Consider the following 24662-nt stretch of genomic DNA (forward strand, 5'->3'; position numbering starts at 1 on the left):
CTGTGGGTTTTAAATTTTGCCTGCCTATTAAAGTCAATGGCGGTTCGCCCATTCGCAAACACTTGCAGAAACTTGCGTTCGCCGTTGGCGAACGGAAAATTTTATGTTCGCGACAACTCTACCCCTGAGACCAAGCCTGCCGGACCCCCTGAGACCAAGCCTGCCAGCAACCCTGAAACCAAGCCAGCCAGCACCCCTGAGACCAAGCCAGCCAGCACCCCTGAGTCTTCAGAACTGTAAGTAAATTATATATAAGAGGAGCTTATAATATGAAAGAGACGAATTATGTCAAAGCGGCTCTTCACCTACACGTGTATCAGCACTAGATATATACCCCTTACTCTCCCTAATACCTAAACTACACAAGATATATATCCCTACTTTCTGTCTAATACACATACACACCCCACGATATGTACTTTCACCTTCTTGTGTTACAGACCCCTGTACAATTTAACAATCTTCTTTAATACACAGACCTTTAGATTCATACATGTCTGTGCTCAGTCCTACGCGTAACCGTCGCAAGTGCATGAGGAGCTACAGATGTGGCAGCGAGGTCCGAGAGGTGTGTGGGGGTGGGAGATCCGGGGGGGGGGGCCATAAGTTTTTTTTGCTATGGGGCCCAGTCATTTCTAGCTACGCCCCTGGATTCACCCCTAGATTAGAAACTCCAAAAAAGTGACCCCATTTTAGAAACTACGGGATAGGGTGGCAGTTTTGTTGGTACTAGTTTAGGGTACATATGATTTTTGGTTGCTCTATATTACACTTTTTGTGAGGCAAGGTAACAAGAAATAGCTGTTTTGGCACTGTTTTTTTTTTTTTTGTTATTTTCAACATTCATCTGACAGGTTAGATCATGTGATATTTTTATAGACCAGGTTGTCACGGATGCGGCGATACCTAATATGTATACTTTTTTTTATTTATGTAAGTTTTACACAATGGTTTCTATTTTTAAACAAAAAAAAATATGTTTTAGTGTTTCCATAGTCTGAGAGCCATAATTTTTTCAGTTTTTGGGTGATTACCTTGGGTAGGGTATGTTTTTGCAGCATGAGATGACGGTTTTATTAGCACTATTTTGGGCTGCGTGTGACTTTTTAATCGCTTGCTATTACACTTTTTGTGATGTAAGGTGACAAAAAATTGTTTATTTAGCACAGTTTTTATTTTTTACGGTGTTCACCTGAGAGGTTGAGCCGGTAAATACGAACGCGGCGATACCAAATACGTATACTTTTTTTTATTTATGTAAGTTTTATTTAAGTTTTAAACAATAACAGCTTTTTTAAAACAAAAAAATGATGTTTTAGTGTCTCCATATTCTGAGGCAAATTTTTTTTATTTTTTGGGAGATTGTATCAGGTAGGGGCTCATTTTTTGCGGGATGAGGTGACGGTTAGATTGGTACTATTTTGGTGGGCAAACGCCTTTTTGATCGCTAGCTGTTGTACCTTTTGTGATGTAAGGTGACAAAAAAATTGTTTATTTAGCACAGTTTTTATTTTTTATTTTTTACGGTATTCATCTGAGGGCTTAGATCATGTGATATGTTTATATAGCCGGTCGATACGGACACGGCGATACCTAATATGTATACTTTTGTTTCTCCCCCTATTTTTTACCAATTTTTTTTTTTTACTTTATTTGTGGAAAATGAAGTTTTTGTTTATTTTTACTTAAAACTTTAAATTTTGGGGGGGAAAACTTTATTTTTTCAACTTTTTTTCACTTTATTTTTTGTCCCACTTTGGGACTTGAACTTTTGGGGGTCTAATCCTTTACAATGCATTCCAAGACTTCTGTTTTGGAATGCATTGGCTGTATGAGTAATACTGTGTGTATTACTCATACAGCTTCCGGCCTGTAAGATCCAGAGAGCTGGATCTCACAGGCTCTTCAACGGAAGGCAGCGCAATGCCTTCCTTAGACATCGCGCTGCCTTCCATGCCATTGGGTCCCCCCCACAACCCCATGGGGACCCGATATCACCACCGACGCCGCAACTTAGAAAAGCCGCAAACCGCGATCGCCGACACGTGGGTGGGGTGGGGGGGGTCACATTTAGCCGAGGTGCCACCGGGCGGCGGTGATCGGAACAACACATGATGTAACGGTACGCCATGGGTCCTTAAGGACTCGGGATCCATGCCGTACTGGTACGTCATGGGTCCCTAAGGGGTTAAGCAGAGGGGCTGACATGGGAGCAGGGTCCATCACCCAAGTTAACTTTACTCATTTTGCTGTGATATGGTGACACATGTATAAAGTAGACATTATTTTGTCCAAAGGAGTTGAAGAGCTGAAAACATCTCAGCAATAGCTATATGAATATTTAAAATACTGAGGACCAATCAGATACAGGCATGTGTGGAGATGGGAGCACTGATGACACCACAGAAGCTACTGAGGACCAATCAGATTCAAGTTTGTGTGATGAAGGCACACATGAGGGGACAACCAATGAAATTACAGATTATAGCAAGGACCAATCAGATTGCGGCAGGTGTGATGATGTCACAGAAGCTAGTGACATCACCGAGTTCTGAGCCTTGGAAAACCACTGCCTGACATTACCTCGGACAGAATATCTCTGGATATAGAGAGAGACAGATAGGCTTGTGCTTTTGCTCAGCAAATCCTTGTTTTCGCTTAGCGAGTCGTTTACTTTGCGCCATGGAGATCCGGGGTTTGGCATTCTTGCCTTTTCTCTGGGTCATATGGACGCTATCGGGCCTTTGTGCCCTGATTGCCTTGACTGTCATCCCAGGCCATGTAAAATATCCTTACATCAGGTAAGAGGGGACGGGGTGGGATTCCTCTGTAGTATCATTACTGTTATTACCGTATTATCAGTTTATTCCTGGAATGTTATGATTATTATTATTATTATTAGTGGATTATTAATAAGCTCCATCTCATAACTGTTAGTACAGAAAACATCCCATTGTGCGGGAAGACTGAGGTTTCATGCACAGGCCTTCATCTAATCTGCTCTGGAGTGAGATGCACAAGCCTCTTCAGAAATTAGGAGCATCTCTGACCTCCATGCACCAAAAAAAAAAAAAAATGCACCAACTATGACAGGCATAAATTATAAGCAAATTTGCCAGTCTGCAGAGGCCCCACCCCCTCCTACTGAGCCCATCTAGAACACACCCACTTTTTTGGAAAACTTGCAAGCATGGCTTAAAAATGAAAAAAAGTCTTACATTTTCTACAAAATGCCGCCTACTCAAAAATGTGCTACTTTTCTAGAAAACTGAAGGAGGAAAAAAATTATAGTGAATAAATAAATTATGATTATTGTGTTATTGGCTTTTACCACTGGTTGTACTGGGTAAATAATGGCTATATAGTGGGGCAAGTGATAGCATGGGGATGGGATGCGAAATATGACGCAGTTGCCCATTCAGTTTCTGATTTCCTTTTACAAAGGGCCTCTGACAAATAACAGTTGCAACTCACTGGTTGCTATGGGCGACGGCTCCATATCGTTCCCATTGTTGTTTGTCTTCTATTTGTGTCTGGACATTAGACCATATTATGGAGGATGATTGGAAGGATGGAAGGAAATAAAGTCTCCTCTGCTATTAGAAGACATGACGCAATCCTGCTGACGTTTGTGTCCTAATAACACCCAATATTTTGCTTTCTTTCTCAGTGACACGGGAGCAATATTCCCCGAATCGGTGGTCTTTACAGTGGTCTTCTTAATATCTGCCATTCTAGGTAAGTGGATTTAGAGAGATAACATCATGAGGAGATCAGCGGCTCAGCGCTCAGTGATGACGTTCTCCCTAATCACTATTCACTGCTGAGCGGCGGCCATCACTGGAGATTATAATCATCACTGAGTCCTGGAGGTTATCACAAGTGTCTATGGACTTTCCCGGCTGATCCCATGTATTGTCTATTTCAGGAGCTGGCAACGCTTCCATCATGTACCGGTTCATGATCATCCGGTCTGAACAATCAGAGAGGCGACATATCATCTGCCAGAGAATCCTCTATGTCATTGCATGGATGGGCTGCATTGGGACCGCTGTGACCGCCATAGTTTCGGTAAGTTTATATACAGATGTCTCAGGACTAGTAATACAGAGGGGACATCGCTTGAAGTCAAGAGATGTGTATAAATACAATGACGCGCCCTGGTGACTATTCTTATGTATTACTGCCCCTGTATAATTACACCACCTGCGGCCTCTGCTGTTCTGTATTCTCAGATCTTCATGACGTCCATATTGATAACCTTTATTCCTCTGCTTTTTTTCTAGATGAGGATCAGTCCTACAGTCCACAGGATCGCCGCAGGACCGGCATTTTTCTTGTTTGCCGTTAACAACCTAGGTCAAGCTGTATGCCTGTACAAGAAATCCTTCAGCAGTCGCCGCCTATGCCACATTAGAATGGCATTAACCTTGGTGACCATTGTGGCCCTGCTGACCTGTATCCTTATTATAGCTGACTGGTATAGTGCCATGTTGTTTGCGGGATAAACTTACACATACGTACTTGCTATCATTGCTGCTGTTTGTAAATTTGGGTCAATTAAGCCAAGACCCCCGCCCCTCCTTTAAATGATCAGCTCACAATCACTCATTAGTGGAGTTAACTAGGCCCCAAGCATTTTTGGCCCAGGACAACCCAAATTTCCAGAGATTGTCTTTGAATATTTGGGAAAATTTTGGCAAATGTGGGACTATTGGCAACTAGGAGATTATTCGCTTCTTTTGACCCCATTGTAGCACAGATCAGACATCACAGTATAGGAAACACTAAAATAATATAATGAATTCTGTTACTTGTCCTTAACACGTCCTTCCAGTTTCTGTGTGTATGACCATCAGCTTCTTCCAGCTATGTACTGGCCGATGTGAAGAGGTGAGTTCATGCAACTTTTCACCGTGTTGTATAATCCACATCTTTTCTGGGTAACAGTAATATAAAAGCTCCTATCTGACCTCCACCTTCCCATCTCACTCCATATAGAGTCCATGGTGAGTACCGCCAGGCACTAATGCTCTATTCTGTCTTCTGCAGATCTACACCAGGACAGGCATGGTGGTCGAGTGGACTGGATTTGTTGGCCTGATAATATACCAACTAATGAACTATACAGATTTCCAGGTGAGTAGATGCCGTGTGAAGGTCTAATGTGCTCCAGAAATATTTCAGAGAAGTAATATATTATATAGAGCTGTTTTATAATTAATGGTCTTTCTTCTTTTTTCTCAGCATTTGTCTTTAACGTTGTCCCGAGAAGGTGTCTCCATTGGCCTGAGAGAAAAGACCCAGGACCCTGAAAACCCCCAATAAGATCCAAGGGGTGGAGCGCCAAGACAACTGAAACCATCATGACATTGCTGGACATGAATCTTCTGGATTAAGAGGCAGATTCCAGGCTTGGTCTCTGTCCTCAATACTGGATGTGACATTTTACCGGACTTTCCTAATACCGGATTTGACATTTACCGGATTTTCTGGATTCAACATCTAGCAGAATTTCCAAATACTGGATGTGACAATTACCCGGACTTTCCATAGCTACCTCATCTCAAATGATGGTTTTTACCCCCTTGCCCAGGGGAAGGGCAGTCCTTCAGCCATGGTTCCCTGGAGGTTTCCTCCACTAGGGGGTTTTTCCTTTCCTGAGTGTTGAAGGATGAGTTGGGGGTTCACCATCATCAGGGCCATTTCAAAACCACTGGCCTGTTAATAAATGAGTCAATACATGAGGTAGCTAACAATGTGTCCGAGCCTATTTATTGTAGGGAATGTATTGTAACTAATGTTACCCAATAAAGACCGGGGAACTTCATAGGGGTGATCAGACCAAGCTCTGGAAAGAAAACCATGAAGGTGGTAATGGCAGGGTTAGATTTTTTTCAAATTTTATGGGCATAATAAAAGTGATTCATTAAAAGGGCATTCTGCTTGGGATAATTCATCTCTTATCCAGCTATTACTAGGACTTGCACTACAACTCCACCCCAAATCTATGTAATTGTTAGAGATAGTGATGTTGTATTCTGCTACAGAATGCACAGAGTGGTGGTGCGCAGACTCAACCAGTGCTCTTTTTAAATTGGAGGCGTGGATCCCTCATCATTGTGACTGGTTGCGGTCTAAGTGGGCAGACTGCCACCAATCTACCAGTTATTTTCTTTCCAGGGGATAAGGGATAACATATTCTAATTGGAATACTCCTTTAACCGCCTCCCGACCATGTAACGCACGGATGCGTCCGGGAGGCGGTTGATTTATTCCTCCTGGACGCATCCGTGCGCCATCTCGCGAGACGCGAGATTTCAGACTGAGCCGGCCCGCGCATGCGCATCGCGGGCCGGCAAAATTACAAGCACCATTTCATCACCAGCCTGCCAGCCAATGATCGTGGCTGGCAGGCTGGCAATTTTTAAAATGTCGAATCAGAAGCCATATAACACATCATATTAGTAAATATGATGTGTTATATGGCTTCCCTGCTCCTCTGCTGGTCCTTTTCGTCGGTTGGTCTCAGCAGAGGAGGAGGCTTCACAGTGAGTACACCAAAACACTACACTGCACCCCAATTAACCCTTTGATCACCCCTTTGATCGCCCCTGTCAATCACTAGTGAAAGGAAAAGTGATCAGTGTAAACTGTCACTTTTTTTTTTCACTGGTATTGACCGTTAGGTTTTAGGATAGTTTAGGCCCCTTGGTTAGGTAGTTTAGCGATCGGTTAGCGGTTCCGCCGCCAAGGATCGCAGGGCAACATTCTTTGCCTCCTGTTGCCACCTCCTCCTACTCGACTTCCTCCTCCTCTTCTTCCACCTGCTCATCTAGTCAGCCACACACCTTCACCACCAACTTCAGCACAGCCCGGGGTAAACGTCAGCAGGCCATTCTGAAACTCATATGTTTGGGGGACAGGCCCCACACCGCACAGGAGTTGTGGCAGGGTATAGAACAACAGACCGACGAGTGGTTGCTGCCGGTGAGCCTCAAGCCCGGCCTGGTGGTGTGTGATAATGGGCGAAATCTCGTTGCAGCTCTGGGACTAGCCAGTTTGACGCACATCCCTTGCTTGGCGCATGTGCTGAATTTGGTGGTGCAGAAGTTCATTCACAACTACCCCGACATGTCAGAGCTGCTGCATAAAGTGCGGGCCGTCTGCTCGCGCTTCCGGCGTTCACATCCTGCTGCTGCTCGCCTGTCTGCGCTACAGCGTAACTTCGGCCTTCCCGCTCACCGCCTCATATGCGACGTGCCCACCAGGTGGAACTCCACCTTGCACATGCTGGACAGACTGTGCGAGCAGCAGCAGGCCATAGTGGAGTTTCAGCTGCAGCACGCACGGGTCAGTCGCACTACAGAACAGCACCACTTCACCACCAATGACTGGGCCTCCATGCGAGACCTGTGTGCCCTGTTGCGCTGTTTCGAGTACTCCACCAACATGGCCAGTGGCGATGACGCCGTTATCAGCGTTACAATACCACTTCTATGTCTCCTTGAGAAAACACTTAGGGCGATGATGGAAGAGGAGGTGGCCAAGGAGGAGGAGGAGGAGGAGGAGGAGAAGAGGGGTCATTTTTAGCACTTTCAGGCCAGTCTCTTCGAAGTGACTCAGATGGAGGTTTTTGGCAACAGCAGAGGCCAGGTACAAATGTGGCCAGCCAGGGCCCACTACTGGAGGACGAGGAGGACGAGGATGAGGAGGAGGTGGAGGAGGATGAGGATGAAGCATGGTCACAGCGGGGTGGCACCCAACGCAGCTCGGGTCCATCACTGGTGCGTGGCTGGGGGGAAAGGCAGGACGATGACGATACGCCTCCCACAGAGGACAGCTTGTCCTTACCCCTGGGCAGCCTGGCACACATGAGCGACTACATGCTGCAGTGCCTGCGCAACGACAGCAGAGTTGCCCACATTTTAACGTGTGCGGACTACTGGGTTGCCACCCTGCTGGATCCACTCTACAAAGACAATGTGCCCACCTTACTTCCTGCACTGGAGCAGTGATAGGAAGATGCGCGAGTACAAGCGCACGTTGGTAGACGCGCTACTGAGAGAATTCCCAAATGTCACAGGGGAACAAGTGGAAGCCCAAGGCCAAGGCAGAGGAGGAGCAAGAGGTCGCCAAGGCAGCTGTGTCACGGCCAGCTCCTCTGAGGGCAGGGTTAGCATGGCAGAGATGTGGAAAAGTTTTGTCAACACGCCACAGCTAACTGCACCACCACCTGATACGCAACGTGTTAGCAGGAGGCAACATTTCACTAACATGGTGGAACAGTACATGTGCACACCCCTCCACGTACTGACTGATGGTTCGGCCCCATTCAACTACTGGGTCTCTAAATTGTCCACGTGGCCAGAGCTAGCCTTTTATGCCTTGGAGGTGCTGGCCTGCCCGGCGGCCAGCGTTTTGTCTGAACGTGTATTCAGCACGGCAGGGGGTGTCATTACAGACAAACGCAGCCGCCTGTCTACAGCCAATGTGGACAAGCTGACGTTCATAAAAATGAACCAGGCATGGATCCCACAGGACCTGTCCGTCCCTTGTCCAGATTAGACATTAACTACCTCCCCTTAACCATATATTATTGTACTCCAGGGCAATTCCTCATTCAATCCTATTTTTATTTTCATTTTACCATTATATTGCGAGGCTACCCAAATTTGAATGAACCTCTCCTCTGTCTGGGTGCCGGGTCCTAAATATATGCCAATGGACTGTTCCAATGTTGGGTGACGTGAAGCCTGATTCTCTGCTATGACATGCAGACTAATTCTCTGCTGACATGAAGCCAGATTCTCTGTTACGGGACCTCTCTCCTCTGCCTGGGTGGTGGGCCTAAATATATGCCAATGGACTGTTGCACTGGTGGCTGACGTGAAGCCTGATTGTCTGTTACGGGACCTCTCTCCTCTGCCTGGGTGCTGGGCCTAAATATCTGACAATGGACTGTTGCATTGGTGGCTGACGTGAAGCCTGATTCTCTGCTATGATATGAAGACTGATTCTCTGCTGACATGAAGCCAGATTGTCTGTTACGGGACCTCTCTCCTCTGCCTGGGTGCTGGGCCTAAATTTATGACAATGGACTGTTGCAGTGGTGGCTGACGTGAAGCCTGATTCTCTGCTATGACATGAAGACTGATTCTCTGCTGACATGAAGCCAGATTGTCTGTTACGGGACCTCTCTCCTCTGCCTGGGTGCTTGGCCTAAATTTATGACAATGGACTGTTGCAGTGGTGGCTGACGTGAAGCCTGATTCTCTGCTATGACATGCAGACTGATTCTCTGCTGACATGAAGCCAGATTCTTTGTTACGGGACCTCTCTCCTCTGCCTGGGTGCTGGGCCTAAATATATGCCAATGGACTGTTGCACTGGTGGCTGACGTGAAGCCTGATTGTCTGTTACGGGACCTCTCTCCTCTGCCTGGGTGCTGGGCCTAAATTTATGAAAATGGACTATTAAAGTGGTGGGTAACGTGAGGCCTGATTCTCTGCTATGACATGAAGACTGATTCTCTGCTGACATGAAGCCAGATTGTCTGTTACGGGACCTCTCTCCTCTGCCTGGGTGCTGGGCCTAAATTTATGACAATGGACTGTTGCAGTGGTGGCTGACGTGAAGCCTGATTCTCTGCTATGACATGAAGACTGATTCTCTGCTGACATGAAGCCAGATTGTCTGTTACGGGACCTCTCTCCTCTGCCTGGGTGCTGGGCCTAAATTTATGAAAATGGACTCTTACAGTGGTGGGTGACGTGAAGCCTGATTCTCTGCTATGATATGAAGACTGATTCTCTGCTGACATGAAGCCAGATTGTCTGTTACGGGACCTCTCTCCTCTGCCTGGGTGCTGGGCCTAAATTTATGACAATGGACTGTTGCAGTGGTGGCTGACGTGAAGCCTGATTCTCTGCTATGACATGAAGACTGATTATCTGCTGACATGAAGCCAGATTGTCTGTTACGGGACCTCTCTCCTCTGCCTGGGTGCTGGGCCTAAATTTATGAAAATGGACTCTTACAGTGGTGGGTGACGTGAAGCCTGATTCTCTGCTATGATATGAAGACTGATTCTCTGCTGACATGAAGCCAGATTGTCTGTTACGGGACCTCTCTCCTCTGCCTGGGTGCTTGGCCTAAATTTTGACAATGGACTGTTGCAGTGGTGGCTGACGTGAAGCCTGATTCTCTGCTATGACATGCAGACTGATTCTCTGCTGACATGAAGCCAGATTCTCTGTTACGGGACCTCTCTCCTCTGCCTGGGTGCTGGGCCTAAATATATGCTAATGTACTGTTGCACTGGTGGCTGACGTGAAGCCTGATTGTCTGTTCCGGGACCTCTCTCCTCTGCCTGGGTGCTGGGCCTAAATATCTGACAATGGACTGTTGCATTGGTGGCTGACGTGAATCCTGATTCTCTGCTATGATATGAAGACTGATTCTCTGCTGACATGAAGCCAGATTGTCTGTTACGGGACCTCTCTCCTCTGCCTGGGTGGTGGGCCTAAATTTATGAAAATGGACTCTTACAGTGGTGGGTGACGTGAAGCCTGATTCTCTGCTATGATATGAAGACTGATTCTCTGCTGACATGAAGCCAGATTGTCTGTTACGGGACCTCTCTCCTCTGCCTGGGTGCTGGGCCTAAATTTATGAAAATGGACTCTTACAGTGGTGGCTGACGTGAAGCCTGATTCTCTGCTATGACATGAACACTGATTCTCTGCTGACATGAAGCCAGATTGTCTGTTACGGGACCTCTCTCCTCTGCCTGGGTGCTGGGCCTAAATTTATGAAAATGGACTCTTACAGTGGTGGGTGACGTGAAGCCTGATTCTCTGCTATGATATGAAGACTGATTCTCTGCTGACATGAAGCCAGATTGTCTGTTACGGGACCTCTCTCCTCTGCCTGGGTGCTTGGCCTAAATTTATGACAATGGACTGTTGCAGTGGTGGCTGACGTGAAGCCTGATTCTCTGCTATGACATGCAGACTGATTCTCTGCTGACATGAAGCCAGATTCTCTGTTACGGGACCTCTCTCCTCTGCCTGGGTGCTGGGCCTAAATATATGCTAATGGACTGTTGCACTGGTGGCTGACGTGAAGCCTGATTGTCTGTTACGGGACCTCTCTCCTCTGCCTGGGTGCTGGGCCTAAATATCTGACAATGGACTGTTGCATTGGTGGCTGACGTGAAGCCTGATTCTCTGCTATGATATGAAGCTGATTCTCTGCTGACATGAAGCCAGATTGTCTGTTACGGGACCTCTCTCCTCTGCCTGGGTGGTGGGCCTAAATTTATGAAAATGGACTCTTACAGTGGTGGGTGACGTGAAGCCTTATTCTCTGCTATGATATGAAGACTGATTCTCTGCTGACATGAAGCCAGATTGTCTGTTACGGGACCTCTCTCCTCTGCCTGGGTGCTGGGCCTAAATTTATGAAAATGGACTCTTACAGTGGTGGGTGACGTGAAGCCTGATTCTCTGCTATGATATGAAGACTGATTCTCTGCTGACATGAAGCCAGATTGTCTGTTACGGCACCTCTCTCCTCTGCCTGGGTGCTGGGCCTAAATTTATGAAAATGGACTGTTACAGTGGTGGGTGACGTGAAGCCTGATTCTCTGCTATTACATGAAGACTGATTCTCTGCTGACATGAAGCCAGATTGTCTGTTACGGGACCTCTCTCCTCTGCCTGGGTGCTGGGCCTAAATTTATGACAATGGACTGTTGCAGTGGTGGCTGACGTGAAGCCTGATTCTCTGCTATGATATGAAGACTGATTCTCTGCTGACATGAAGCCAGATTGTCTGTTACGGGACCTCTCTCCTCTGCCTGGGTGCTGGGCCTAAATTTATGAAAATGGACTCTTACAGTGGTGGGTGACGTGAAGCCTGATTCTCTGCTATGATATGAAGACTGATTCTCTGCTGACATGAAGCCAGATTGTCTGTTACGGGACCTCTCTCCTCTGCCTGGGTGCTGGGCCTAAATTTATGACAATGGACTGTTGCAGTGGTGGCTGACGTGAAGCCTGATTCTCTGCTATGACATGAAGACTGATTCTCTGCTGACATGAAGCCAGATTGTCTGTTACGGGACCTCTCTCCTCTGCCTGGGTGCTGGGCCTAAATTTATGAAAATGGACTCTTACAGTGGTGGCTGACGTGAAGCCTGATTCTCTACTATGATATGAAGACTGATTCTCTGCTGACATGAAGCCAGATTGTCTGTTACGGGACCTCTCTCCTCTGCCTGGGTGCTGGGCCTAAATTTATGAAAATGGACTCTTACAGTGGTGGGTGACGTGAAGCCTGATTCTCTGCTATGATATGAAGACTGATTCTCTGCTGACATAAAGCCAGATTGTCTGTTACGGGACCTCTCTCCTCTGCCTGGGTGCTGGGCCTAAATTTATGACAATGGACTGTTGCAGTGGTGGCTGACGTGAAGCCTGATTCTCTGCTATGACATGAAGACTGATTCTCTGCTGACATGAAGCCAGATTGTCTGTTACGGGACCTCTCTCCTCTGCCTGGGTGCTGGGCCTAAATTTATGAAAATGGACTCTTACAGTGGTGGGTGACGTGAAGCCTGATTCTCTGCTATGATATGAAGACTGATTCTCTACTGACATGAAGCCAGATTGTCTGTTACGGGACCTCTCTCCTCTGCCTGGGTGCTTGGCCTAAATTTATGACAATGGACTGTTGCAGTGGTGGCTGACGTGAAGCCTGATTCTCTGCTATGACATGCAGACTGATTCTCTGCTGACATGAAGACAGATTCTCTGTTACGGGACCTCTCTCCTTCTGCCTGGGTGCCGGGGCCTAAATATCTGAGAATGGACTGTTCCAGTGGTGGGTGACGTGAAGCCAGATTCTCTGCTATGGGACCTCTCTCCAATTGATTTTGGTTAATTTTTATTTAATTAATTTTTATTTTAATTCATTTCCCTATCCACATTTGTTTGCAGGGGATTTACCTACATGTTGCTGCCTTTTGCAGCCCTCTAGCCCTTTCCTGGGCTGTTTTACAGCCTTTTTAGTACCGAAAAGTTCGGGTCCCCATTGACTTCAATGGGGTTCGGGTTCGGGACGAAGTTCGGATCGGGTTCGGATCCCGAACCCGAACACTTCTGGGAAGTTCGGCCGAACTTCTCGAACCCGAACATCCAGGTGTTCGCTCAACTCTAATTTTGATCAGACCAAAAGCGATCGGCTGGATAATTTTTCATAGAAAAAACATTATTTTTTTTTTTTTTTGTTGTATGGGTTTTTAATACATTAAATAAAAAAATCATAATAAAGTCTCTTAATAGTTTATTAGAAATAATGCAGACAATTAAAAAAATCCCCATCAATTCCAATACAAGGCAAGTAAAAAGCTCAGAACTAAATTATTGCAGGATGTCGTAATGGTTCGTTAATTCGACAATGGTTAATCCTTTCAGTTTGGTGTATCAGAGTTTGGTCTGTCACTGTGCAGGCAGTCAAAGGTACCCGTCCTACATTTTTTTTCACAAAAGGCAATCCCTGATATGGGACGTAACAGGGATTAAACTGATGAGAAGAGAACTGCAGAAAATACCACTCATATCGGGTGTGACAGTAAATTGCACGGCGCAGACGCAGTGACCGTGGATTCAAACAAAGGGGAGGGAGCCAGCGTTTTTTTAACCATCTCCCCGTTCGAAAAATCAATTCAATAAATGGACCCCAGATTGGGGACGTAACAGGGATTAAACTGATGAGAAGAGAATTACAGAAAATACCACTCATATCGGGTGTGACAGTAAATTGCATGGCGCAGATGCAGTGATTGTGGATTCAAACAAAGGGGAGGGAGACAGTTTTTTTTAACCATCTCCCCGTTCAAAAAATCAATTCAATTTACCTTTCCGGGACCCTTGGTGTTGTACGTGGCTGGGTGGAGGAAGAAACCTTCAATGACATTAACGGGACATGGCTAGCTTGGTATCCAACCTTGTGCAAATGGGAAGTTTGCGGTTGGGCAAATGGACTGTTTGCGGTTGTTTGCGGTGCATTAAAAGGGGAGTTTGGTTTGTCAATGTCTGTGAAGCGGGCGTAACCCTTACACTACCTGATCGATACAACATCATACCTGATCGTATACACACACTTGATGTTTTAAACCACGTTGTTCAATATATTTTAGGATTGTTAGTTGATTTATGCCCTTTATGGATTAAAATCTAACTCTGCGTCAACTATGTAATTTTCTATGGGAGTTTTGGCATGGATCCCCCTCCGGCATGCCACAGTCCAGGTGTTAGTCCCCTTGAAACAACTTTTCCATCACTACTGTGGCTAGAAAGAGTCCCTGTGGGTTTTAAAATTTTGCCTGCCTATTAAAGTCAATGGCGGTTCGCCCATTCGCAAACACTTGCAGAAACTTGCGTTCGCCGTTGGCGAACGGAAAATTTTGTGTTCGCGACAACTCTACCCCTGAGACCAAGCCTGCCGGACCCCCTGAGACCAAGCCTGCCAGCAACCCTGAAACCAAGCCAGCCAGCACCCCTGAGACCAAGCCAGCCAGCACCCCTGAGTCTTCAGAACTGTAAGTAAATTATATATAAGAGGAGCTTATAATATGAAAGAGACGAATTATGTCAAAGCGGCTCTTCACCTACACGTGTATCAGCACTAGATATATACCCCTTACTCTCCCTAATACCTAAACTACACAAGATATATATCCCTACTTTCTGTCTAATACACATACACACCCCACGATATGTACTTTCACCTTCTTGTGTTACAGACCCCTGTACAATTTAACAATCTTCTTTAATACACAGACCTTTAGATTCATACATGTCTGTGCTCAGTCCTACGCGTAACCGTCGCAAGTGCATGAGGAGCTACGGATGTGGCAGCGAGGTCCGAGAGGTGTGTGGGGGTGGGAGATCCGGGGGGGAGGGGGCATAAGTTTTTTTTGCTATGGGGCCCAGTCATTTCTAGCTACGCCCCTGGATTCACCCCTAGATTAGAAACTCCAAAAAAGTGACCCCATTTTAGAAACTACGGGATAGGGTGGCAGTTTTGTTGGTACTAGTTTAGGGTACATATGATTTTTGGTTGCTCTATATTACACTTTTTGTGAGGCAAGGTAACAAGAAATAGCTGTTTTGGCACTGTTTTTTTTTTTGTTATTTTCAACATTCATCTGACAGGTTAGATCATGTGATATTTTTATAGACCAGGTTGTCACGGATGCGGCGATACCTAATATGTATACTTTTTTTTATTTATGTAAGTTTTACACAATGGTTTCTATTTTTAAACAAAAAAAAACATGTTTTAGTGTTTCCATAGTCTGAGAGCCATAATTTTTTCAGTTTTTGGGCGATTACCTTGGGTAGAGTATGTTTTTGCAGCATGAGATGACGGTTTTATTAGCACTATTTTGGGCTGCGTGTGACTTTTTAATCGCTTGCTATTACACTTTTTGTGATGTAAGGTGACAAAAAATTGTTTATTTAGCACAGTTTTTATTTTTTACGGTGTTCACCTGAGAGGTTGAGCCGGTAAATACGAACGCGGCGATACCAAATACGTATACTTTTTTTTATTTATGTAAGTTTTATGTAAGTTTTAAACAATAACAGCTTTTTTAAAACAAAAAAATGATGTTTTAGTGTCTCCATATTCTGAGGCAAATTTTTTTTATTTTTTGGGAGATTGTATCAGGTAGGGGCTCATTTTTTGCGGGATGAGGTGACGGTTAGATTGGTACTATTTTGGTGGGCAAACGCCTTTTTGATCGCTAGCTGTTGTACCTTTTGTGATGTAAGGTGACAAAAAAATTGTTTATTTAGCACAGTTTTTATTTTTTATTTTTTACGGTATTCATCTGAGGGCTTAGATCATGTGATATGTTTATATAGCCGGTCGATACGGACGCGGCGATACCTAATATGTATACTTTTGTTTCTCCCCCTATTTTTTACCAATTTTTTTTTTTTACTTTATTTGTGGAAAATGAAGTTTTTGTTTATTTTTACTTAAAACTTTAAATTTTGGGGGGGAAAACTTTATTTTTTCAACTTTTTTTCACTTTATTTTTTGTCCCACTTTGGGACTTGAACTTTTGGGGGTCTAATCCTTTACAATGCATTCCAAGACTTCTGTTTTGGAATGCATTGGCTGTATGAGTAATACTGTGTGTATTACTCATACAGCTTCCGGCCTGTAAGATCCAGAGAGCTGGATCTCACAGGCTCTTCAACGGAAGGCAGCGCAATGCCTTCCTTAGACATCGCGCTGCCTTCCATGCCATTGGGTCCCCCCCACAACCCCATGGGGACCCGATATCACCACCGACGCCGCAACTTAGAAAAGCCGCAAACCGCGATCGCCGACACGGGGGTGGGGTGGGGGGGGTCACATTTAGCCGAGGTGCCACCGGGCGGCGGTGATCGGAACAACACATGATGTAACGGTACGCCATGGGTCCTTAAGGACTCGGGATCCATGCCGTACTGGTACGTCATGGGTCCCTAAGGGGTTAAGACAGAGGGGCTGACATGGGAGCAGGGTCCATCACCCAAGTTAACTTTACTCATTTTGCTGTGATATGGTGACACATGTATAAAGTAGACATTATTTTGTCCAAAGGAGTTGAAGAGCTGAAAACATCTCAGCAATAGCTATATGAATATTTAAAATACTGAGGACCAATCAGATACAGGCATGTGTGGAGATGGGAGCACTGATGACACCACAGAAGCTACTGAGGACCAATCAGATTCAAGTTTGTGTGATGAAGGCACACATGAGGGGACAACCAATGAAATTACAGATTATAGCAAGGACCAATCAGATTGCGGCAGGTGTGATGATGTCACAGAAGCTAGTGACATCACCGAGTTCTGAGCCTTGGAAAACCACTGCCTGACATTACCTCGGACAGAATATCTCTGGATATAGAGAGAGACAGATAGGCTTGTGCTTTTGCTCAGCAAATCCTTGTTTTCGCTTAGCGAGTCGTTTACTTTGCGCCATGGAGATCCGGGGTTTGGCATTCTTGCCTTTTCTCTGGGTCATATGGACGCTATCGGGCCTTTGTGCCCTGATTGCCTTGACTGTCATCCCAGGCCATGTAAAATATCCTTACATCAGGTAAGAGGGGACGGGGTGGGATTCCTCTGTAGTATCATTACTGTTATTACCGTATTATCAGTTTATTCCTGGAATGTTATGATTATTATTATTATTATTAGTGGATTATTAATAAGCTCCATCTCATAACTGTTAGTACAGAAAACATCCCATTGTGCGGGAAGACTGAGGTTTCATGCACAGGCCTTCATCTAATCTGCTCTGGAGTGAGATGCACAAGCCTCTTCAGAAATTAGGAGCATCTCTGACCTCCATGCACCAAAAAAAAAAAAAAATGCACCAACTATGACAGGCATAACTTATAAGCAAATTTGCCAGTCTGCAGAGGCCCCACCCCCTCCTACTGAGCCCATCTAGAACACACCCACTTTTTTGGAAAACTTGCAAGCATGGCTTAAAAATGAAAAAAAGTCTTACATTTTCTACAAAATGCCGCCTACTCAAAAATGTGCTACTTTTCTAGAAAACTGAAGGAGGAAAAAAAATTATAGTGAATAAATAAATTATGATTATTGTGTTATTGGCTTTTACCACTGGTTGTACTGGGTAAATAATGGCTATATAGTGGGGCAAGTGATAGCATGGGGATGGGATGCGAAATATGACGCAGTTGCCCATTCAGTTTCTGATTTCCTTTTACAAAGGGCCTCTGACAAATAACAGTTGCAACTCACTGGTTGCTATGGGCGACGGCTCCATATCGTTCCCATTGTTGTTTGTCTTCTATTTGTGTCTGGACATTAGACCATATTATGGAGGATGATTGGAAGGATGGAAGGAAATAAAGTCTCCTCTGCTATTAGAAGACATGACGCAATCCTGCTGACGTTTGTGTCCTAATAACACCCAATATTTTGCTTTCTTTCTCAGTGACACGGGAGCAATATTCCCCGAATCGGTGGTCTTTACAGTGGTCTTCTTAATATCTGCCATTCTAGGTAAGTGGATTTAGAGAGATAACATCATGAGGAGATCAGCGGCTCAGCGCTCAGTGATGACGTTCTCCCTAATCACTATTCACTGCTGAGCGGCGGCCATCACTGGAGATTATAATCATCACTGAGTCCTGGAGGTTATCACAAGTGTCTATGGACTTTCCCGGATGATCCCATGTATTGTCTATTTCAGGAGCTGGCAACGCTTCCATCATGTACCGGTTCATGATCATCCGGTCTGAACAATCAGAGAGGCGACATATCATCTGCCAGAGAATCCTCTATGTCATTGCATGGATGGGCTGCATTGGGACCGCTGTGACCGCCATAGTTTCGGTAAGTTTATATACAGATGTCTCAGGACTAGTAATACAGAGGGGACATCGCTTGAAGTCAAGAGATGTGTATAAATACAATGACGCGCCCTGGTGACTATTCTTATGTATTACTGCCCCTGTATAATTACACCACCTGCGGCCTCTGCTGTTCTGTATTCTCAGATCTTCATGACGTCCATATTGATAACCTTTATTCCTCTGCTTTTTTTCTAGATGAGGATCAGTCCTACAGTCCACAGGATCGCCGCAGGACCGGCATTTTTCTTGTGTGCCGTTAACAACCTAGGTCAAGCTGTATGCCTGTACAAGAAATCCTTCAGCAGTCGCCGCCTATGCCACATTAGAATGGCATTAACCTTGGTGACCATTGTGGCCCTGCTGACCTGTATCCTTATTATAGCTGACTGGTATAGTGCCATGTTGTTTGCGGGATAAACTTACACATACGTACTTGCTATCATTGCTGCTGTTTGTAAATTTGGGTCAATTAAGCCAAGACCCCCGCCCCTCCTTTAAATGATCAGGTCACAATCACTCATTAGTGGAGTTAACTAGGCCCAAGCATTTTTGTCCCAGGACAACCCAAATTTACAGATGTGGCAAATGTGGGACTATTGGCAACTAGGAGATTATTCGCTTCTTTTGACCCCATTGTAGCACAGATCAGACATCACAGTATAGGAAACACTAAAATAATATAATGAATTCTGTTACTTGTCCTTAACACGTCCTTCCAGTTTCTGTGTGTATGACCATCAGCTTCTTCCAGCTATGTACTGGCCGATGTGAAGAGGTGAGTTCATGCAACTTTTCACCGTGTTGTATAATCCACATCTTTTCTGGGTAACAGTAATATAAAAGCTCCTATCTGACCTCCACCTTCCCATCTCACTCCATATAGAGTCCATGGTGAGTACCGCCAGGCACTAATGCTCTATTCTGTCTTCTGCAGATCTACACCAGGACAGGCATGGTGGTCGAGTGGACTGGATTTGTTGGCCTGATAATATACCAACTAATGAACTATACAGATTTCCAGGTGAGTAGATGCCGTGTGAAGGTCTAATGTGCTCCAGAAAAATTTCAGAGAAGTAATATATTATATAGAGCTGTTTTATAATTAATGGTCTTTCTTCTTTTTTCTCAGCATTTGTCTTTAACGTTGTCCCGAGAAGGTGTCTCCATTGGCTTGAGAGAAAAGACCCAGGACCCTGAAAACCCCCAATAAGATCCAAGGGGTGGAGCGCCAAGACAACTGAAACCATCATGACATTGCTGGACATGAATCTTCTGGATTAAGAGGCAGATTCCAGGCTTGGTCTCTGTCCTCAATACTGGATGTGACATTTTACCGGACTTTCCTAATACCGGATTTGACATTTACTGGATTTTCTGGATTCAACATCTAGCAGAATTTCCAAATACTGGATGTGACAATTACCCGGACTTTCCATAGCTACCTCATCTCAAATGATGGCTTTTACCCCCTTGCCCAGGGGAAGGGCAGTCCTCCAGCCATGGTTCCCTGGAGGTTTCCTCCACTAGGGGGTTTTTCCTTTCCTGAGTGTTGAAGGATGAGTTGGGGGTTCACCATCATCAGGGCCATTTCAAAACCACTGGCCTGTTAATAAATGAGTCAATACATGAGGTAGCTAACAATGTGTCCGAGCCTCTTTATTGTAGGGAATGTATTGTAACTAATGTTACCCAATAAAGACCGGGGAACTTCATAGGGGTGATCAGACCAAGCTCTGGAAAGAAAACCATGAAGGTGGTAATGGCAGGGTTAGATTTTTTTCAAATTTTATGGGCATAATAAAAGTGATTCATTAAAAGGGCATTCTGCTTGGGATAATTCATCTCTTATCCAGCTATTACTAGGACTTGCACTACAACTCCACCCCAAATCTATGTAATTGTTAGAGATAGTGATGTTGTATTCTGCTACAGAATGCACAGAGTGGTGGTGCGCAGACTCAACCAGTGCTCTTTTTAAATTGGAGGCGTGGATCCCTCATCATTGTGACTGGTTGCGGTCTAAGTGGGCAGACTGCCACCAATCTACCAGTTATTTTCTTTCCAGGGGATAAGGGATAACATATTCTAATTGGAATACTCCTTTAACCGCCATGTAACGCACGGATGCGTCCGGGAGGCGGTTGATTTATTCCTCCTGGACGCATCCGTGCGCCATCTCGCGAGACGCGAGATTTCAGACTGAGCCGGCCCGCGCATGCGCATCGCGGGCCGGCAAAATTACAAGCACCATTTCATCACCAGCCTGCCAGCCAATAATCGTGGCTGGCAGGCTGGCAATTTTTAAAATGTCGAATCAGAAGCCATATTACACATCATATTAGTAAATATGATGTGTTATATGGCTTCCCTGCTCCTCTGCTGGTCCTTTTCGTCGGTTGGTCTCAGCAAAGGAGGAGGCTTCACAGTGAGTACACCAAAACACTACACTGCACCCCAATTAACCCTTTGATCACCCCTTTGATCGCCCCTTTCAATCACTAGTGAAAGGAAAAAAGTGATCAGTGTAAACTGTCACTTTTTTTTTTCACTGGTATTGACCGTTAGGTTTTAGGATAGTTTAGGCCCCTTGGTTAGGTAGTTTAGCGATCGGTTAGCGGTTCCGCCGCCAAGGATCGCAGGGCAACATTCTTTGCCTCCTGTTGCCACCTCCTCCTACTCGACTTCCTCCTCCTCTTCTTCCACCTGCTCATCTAGTCAGCCACACACCTTCACCACCAACTTCAGCACGGGGTAAACGTCAGCAGGCCATTCTGAAACTCATATGTTTGGGGGACAGGCCCCACACCGCACAGGAGTTGTGGCAGGGTATAGAACAAAAGACCGACGAGTGGTTGCTGCCGGTGAGCCTCAAGCCCGGCCTGGTGGTGTGTGATAATGGGCAAAATCTCGTTGCAGCTCTGGGACTAGCCAGTTTGACGCACATCCCTTGCTTGGCGCATGTGCTGAATTTGGTGGTGCAGAAGTTCATTCACAACTACCCCGACATGTCAGAGCTGCTGCATAAAGTGCGGGCCGTCTGCTCGCGCTTCCTGCGTTCACATCCTGCTGCTGCTCGCCTGTCTGCGCTACAGCGTAACTTCGGCCTTCCCGCTCACCGCCGCTCATATGCGACGTGCCCACCAGGTGGAACTCCACCTTGCACATGCTGGACAGACTGTGCGAGCAGCAGCAGGCCATAGTGGAGTTTCAGCTGCAGCACGCACGGGTCAGTCGCACTACAGAACAGCACCACTTCACCACCAATGACTGGGCCTCCATGCGAGACCTGTGTGCCCTGTTGGGCTGTTTCGAGTACTCCACCAACATGGCCAGTGGCGATGATGCCGTTATCAGCGTTACAATACCACTTCTATGTCTCCTTGAGAAAACACTTAGGGCGATGATGGAAGAGGAGGTGGCCCAGGAGGAGGAGGAGGAGGAGGAGGAAGAGGGGTCATTTTTAGCACTTTCAGGCCAGTCTCTTCGAAGTGACTCAGATGGAGGTTTTTGGCAACAGCAGAGGCCAGGTACAAATGTGGCCAGCCAGGGCCCACTACTGGAGGACGAGGAGGACGAGGATGAGGAGGAGGTGGAGGAGGATGAGGATGAAGCATGGTCACAGCGGGGTGGCACCCAACGCAGCTCGGGTCCATCACTGGTGCGTGGCTGGGGGGAAAGGCAGGACGATGACGATACGCCTCCCACAGAGGACAGCTTGTCCTTACCCCTGGGCAGCCTGGCACACATGAGCGACTACATGCTGCAGTGCCTGCGCAACGACAGCAGAGTTGCCCACATTTTAACGTGTGCGGACTACTGGGTTGCCACCCTGCTGGATCCACGCTACAAAGACAATGTGCCCACCTTACTTCCTGCACTGGAGCATGATAGGAAGATGCGCGAGTACAAGCGCACGTTGGTAGACGCGCTACTGAGAGAATTCCCAAATGTCACAGGGGAACAAGTGGAAGCCCAAGGCCAAGGCAGAGGAGGAGCAAGAGGTCGCCAAGGCAGCTGTGTCACGGCCAGCTCCTCTGAGGGCAGGGTTAGCATGGCAGAGATGTGGAAAAGTTTTGTCAACACGACACAGCTAACTGCACCACCACCTGATACGCAACGTGTTAGCAGCAGGCAACATTTCACTAACATGGTGGAACAGTACATGTGCACACCCCTCCACGTACTGACTGATGGTTCGGCCCCATTCAACTACTGGGTCTCTAAATTGTCCACGTGGCCAGAGCTAGCCTTTAATGCCTTGGAGGTGCTGGCCTGCCCGGCGGCCAGCGTTTTGTCTGAACGTGTATTCAGCACGACAGGGGGTGTCATTACAGACAAACGCAGCCGCCTGTCTACAGCCAATGTGGACAAGCTGACGTTCATAAAAATGAACCAGGCATGGATCCCACAGGACCTGTCCGTCCCTTGTCCAGATTAGACATTAACTACCTCCCCTTAACCATATATTATTGTACTCCAGGGCACTTCCTCATTCAATCCTATTTTTATTTTCATTTTACCATTATATTGCGAGGCTACCCAAATTTGAATGAACCTCTCCTCTGTCTGGGTGCCGGGTCCTAAATATATGCCAATGGACTGTTCCAATGTTGGGTGACGTGAAGCCTGATTCTCTGCTATGACATGCAGACTAATTCTCTGCTGACATGAAGCCAGATTGTCTGTTACGGGACCTCTCTCCTCTGCCTGGGTGCTGGGCCTAAATATCTGACAATGGACTGTTGCATTGGTGGCTGACGTGAAGCCTGATTCTCTGCTATGATATGAAGACTGATTCTCTGCTGACATGAAGCCAGATTGTCTGTTGCGGGACCTCTCTCCTCTGCCTGGGTGCTATGCCTAAATTTATGAAAATGGACTGTTACAGTGGTGGGTGACGTGAAGCCTGATTCTCTGCTATGACATGAAGACTGATTCTCTGCTGACATGAAGCCAGATTGTCTGTTACGGGACCTCTCTCCTCTGCCTGGGTGCTGGGCCTAAATTTATGAAAATGGACTGTTGCAGTGGTGGCTGACGTGAAGCCTGATTCTCTGCTATGACATGAAGACTGATTCTCTGCTGACATGAAGCCAGATTGTCTGTTACGGGACCTCTCTCCTCTGCCTGGGTGCTTGGCCTAAATTTATGACAATGGACTGTTGCAGTGGTGGCTGACGTGAAGCCTGATTCTCTGCTATGACATGCAGACTGATTCTCTGCTGACATGAAGCCAGATTCTCTGTTACGGGACCTCTCTCCTCTGCCTGGGTGCTGGGCCTAAATATATGCCAATGGGCTGTTGCACTGGTGGCTGACGTGAAGCCTGATTGTCTGTTACGGGACCTCTCTCCTCTGCCTGGGTGCTGGGCCTAAATATATGCCAATGGACTGTTGCACTGGTGGCTGACGTGAAGCCTGATTGTCTGTTACGGGACCTCTCTCCTCTGCCTGGGTGCTGGGCCTAAATATCTGACAATGGACTGTTGCATTGGTGGCTGACGTGAAGCCTGATTCTCTGCTATGATATGAAGACTGATTCTCTGCTGACATGAAGCCAGATTGTCTGTTACGGGACCTCATTCCTCTGCCTGGGTGCTGGGCCTAAATTTATGAAAATGGACTGTTACAGTGGTGGGTGACGTGAAGCCTGATTGTCTGCTATGACATGAAGACTGATTCTCTGCTGACATGAAGCCAGATTGTCTGTTACGGGACCTCTCTCCTCTGCCTGGGTGCTGGGCCTAAATTTATGACAATGGACTGTTGCAGTGGTGGCTGACGTGAAGCCTGATTCTCTGCTATGACATGAAGACTGATTCTCTGCTGACATGAAGCCAGATTCTCTGTTACGGGACCTCTCTCCTCTGCCTGGGTGCTTGGCCTAAATTTATGACAATGGACTGTTGCAGTGGTGGCTGACGTGAAGCCTGATTCTCTGCTATGACATGCAGACTGATTCTCTGCTGACATGAAGCCAGATTCTCTGTTACGGGACCTCTCTCCTCTGCCTGGGTGCTGGGCCTAAATATATGCCAATGGACTGTTGCACTGGTGGATGACGTGAAGCCTGATTGTCTGTTACGGGACCTCTCTCCTCTGCCTGGGTGCTGGGCCTAAATATCTGAAAATGGACTATTGCATTGGTGGCTGACGTGAAGCCTGATTCTCTGCTATGATATGAAGACTGATTCTCTGC

This window comes from Bufo gargarizans, chromosome 7 (genome assembly GCF_014858855.1).
Source record: "Bufo gargarizans isolate SCDJY-AF-19 chromosome 7, ASM1485885v1, whole genome shotgun sequence".
Taxonomy (NCBI): domain Eukaryota; kingdom Metazoa; phylum Chordata; class Amphibia; order Anura; family Bufonidae; genus Bufo; species Bufo gargarizans.